This window comes from Eumetopias jubatus, unplaced genomic scaffold (genome assembly GCF_037043125.1).
Source record: "Eumetopias jubatus isolate StellerSeaLion01/CBP00866 unplaced genomic scaffold, mEumJub1_p1.0 scaffold_5, whole genome shotgun sequence".
Classification (NCBI taxonomy): Eukaryota; Metazoa; Chordata; class Mammalia; order Carnivora; family Otariidae; genus Eumetopias; species Eumetopias jubatus.
Window position 1 is genome coordinate 89,745,105 of NW_028274811.1, and position 3,200 is coordinate 89,748,304.

Sequence of the window (3,200 nt, forward strand, 5' to 3'; positions counted from 1 at the left end):
GTCTGGAAGGACCTAGGGGAAGAGGGGTCAGGGAAGGGGCAACTGTCCCCAGGCCTCCCTCCCTTTGGTGGACCCCCCTCTGTCTGGGTCTGAGCCAGGCCCGCCCCCAACTCCCACTCGTAGTTCTCCAGCTTCCAGGGCCCTTGCCACCCACTGCCCTTTTCCAGATGTTCCAGGGTAAGAGGGGGAGCCCAGAGGGGTGGGCAGGGTAGCTGATCCTGGTCTGAAGTTCCAGCCTGAGAATGACCCTGAGCTTGACTCCAGAATTCAGTGTCCTGTGTAGCAGGTACTGCTCTAAGCACGTGATATGCGTAATCTCGATATCCCTGCAACTGCGAGGTGGCTGAGAGAAGAAGTGGCTTTCCTGAGGCCACACAGGGAATCGATGACAAGACTCTGCTCTGAACAGAGGAGTTTTGGGCTCCAGAATTCCTTCCCTCAACCACTACATTACTTTGCCTATTCGAAGTGTCTAAACTAATAGCGTCCTTCAAAATTACATGCCTGAATAAGGACTGTGACTTATACAGGACAATCCAGACGTTCTGTGGGTGGCAGGGTCCTTTGTCTCACTTGCTGGCACATTTAATAGCTGCCTTTGCAGCCTTTCCCAAAGTGTGCTCCATGGAACCCTGGCCCTGTAAGATGCCCCACAGCAGGTTTCCCTAGTCAAGTCAGTTTGGGAAGGACTCCAAAGCTATGGGAGAACCAAGAGAAAATGACCCCAATCTATCACTGATTCCAAAAGATGGGGTCCTCCAAGGGGAAGAGAAAGAGACAGCAGAGCAAGAAGGGCTAACAGAGCTGAACCTTGACAATGAAATTATATCAAAACCCAAAAGTCTTCTCCCTCACGCCACACTCCCTTCCTCCCAAGTTCCTGCCTCAGGGATGCACCCATTTGCCCAGGTCACCCTTGACACCGCTTTTCTGGAGTGCCCCACATCCAAAAATACCCCTGCATTTCTCTCCATCCCACAGTGGCCACACCCATGGCCACCATCCCCCCTCACCTGGCTCAGCCCTCCTGCAAGCCTCCCTCCCTTCAGTCTCTAATCCAGTTTGCTCAGCTCCAGTAATCCTTCCTCAACCCCTCTGATGATCTCTCTCCCCTGTTTCAAGACCTTTGATGGCTCCCCATCACCTGAGTCCAAACTCTATAGAAGGGCTTCCACAGACCATCCATGCCTGACTGCCGCCTACCTCCCCAGCATCATTTCTAACCATGCCCCGTTTCACCCTTCATGCTTTGCATGGCAAGAGGTGCACCCCGTTTTCCCTCACTGCTGGGGAAAATACAGAGGTATCAGGAGGGTTGGTAATTTTAAATGTCTGCTGACATTTCCTGAGCACCTACCATGTGCTTGGTACCCTGATTCATTCATTCATTCTTTTAATAAATATTTATGGATGTCCACAGTCCCCTATGTGCTAGAGCTTGTTCCCAGCACTGGGGGAATAATTGCGACCAAAAGAGCCAAGGGGCTGCCTTCACCAAGCTCACAACTTTAGTGAATAAGACAGACCCTAAACAGGTGAACAAGTCTAACTGCTTGCTGCATTCAGTGCTATGAAGGAAGAGAATGAGGCTACTGTGGGAGCATGAAGAGGGGCGCTACTTTAGGCAGTATGGCAGATAAAGAGGACTGCAAACCTTTTGACTCTGCTTGCAGCAAGAGATGAGGACTATGTCTGCCCCCGCCCTTTAAATCTGGTACATTCATCATGTTTTTATTTTCTCTGTTTATGAGGTTTTAACATCTCGGGGGCCTCACTGGCCTTTCTCAGGTGAGCTAGTTCCTAGAGATGGCAAATGACTTCCCTGCAAACACTCCTCTCCTATACGAGCCAACCAATACAGAGCCCACACCCCAACTCCCTCCTTTGTCTAGTTCACACATCAAGTCAAATATTGTCCCTGCCCTGATTCACCCCAGGAACAAGCACTGGACAACTAAGGACGACCCTGCTAGCTGGCCCAAATTATTCCAACTATTCAATCCTAAGCTTGCTCGGCTGCTGACCCACAGCTTCCTTCCCAACTTCCTTCCCATGGAAAACGCATTAAGGCTCTGGGTCATGCTTTCTCCTTTCTCCTTCTGCCTCCTGACCAAATGCTTCCCCATGTGACCCTGCATGGCATGGCAAGCCCCCTTCTCTAGAAAATTGTGATAAAAATCTTCTTTCAATGGCCTTAGTCTTTCCATGTCATTACACAGTCATCTCCTTAAATTACAAATCCCACTGGTTTTATAATTAAGACATCTGGGCAGGCCCCATGACTGACTGATAGAATATGGTGCCAGAGATGCTGTGCCAGTTTCCAGGCCTTGACTGACTGAAAGAATATGGTGCCAGAGATGCTGTGCCAGTTTCCAGGCCTTGACCCCAAGATACTGGCAGTTTCCCCTTCCGGTCTCTTGGAACACTCACTCTTGGAAACCAGCAGCCATGCTGTTCGAAAGCCGCAGCAGTCTCTTGAAGAGACTCGTGTGGAAAAGAACCAAAACTGGGGCACCTGGGTGGCTCAGTCAGTTAAGCATCTTCCTTTGGCTCGGGTCATGATCCCAGGGTCCTGGGATCGAGCCCCGTATCGGGCTCCTTGCTCAGCAGGGAGCCTGCTTCTCCCCTGCCTGCCGCTCCCCCTGCTTGTGCTTGCTCTCTACCACTCCCCCCTCCCCGTGCCAAATAAATAAATAAAATCTTAAAAAAAAAAAGAACCGAAACCCCTGGCCAACAGCGCAGTTGAGCTCCCAATGAACAGTCAACACCCACCCATGTGAGTAAGCCGTGGGCATAAACCATCCCAAAAGGGACGCTCTACCTCCTGATGAGCCATCCGGGCTGAACCCTGCCCAAATGGCAGATTTCTAATCCTAGTAAATGACTGTTGCTGTTTGCCAGTAAGTCTTGAGGTGGTGTGCTTTGCGGCAGCGGATAATGGGAGCACATGGGGTGGAGTCTCTGAGACAGGGACATGTCTGAAGGGTAAGAACAGGGCGTCCTGTGAGGAGTCAGGGAGGGAGCTTCTTATTCAGCCGGAGGGTTCAACATTTATCTCCACTTCCTCCTTCTTGAAACCCCACTAAAATGATGGTAAAAATTTTAGAAGTTCAAAAGAGTTGGTGAGAGATGAACAACTTTTCAAGCTAGTGACAGTTAAAACCAGAGTAGGGGAGTGCCTGGGTGGCTCAGTCAGT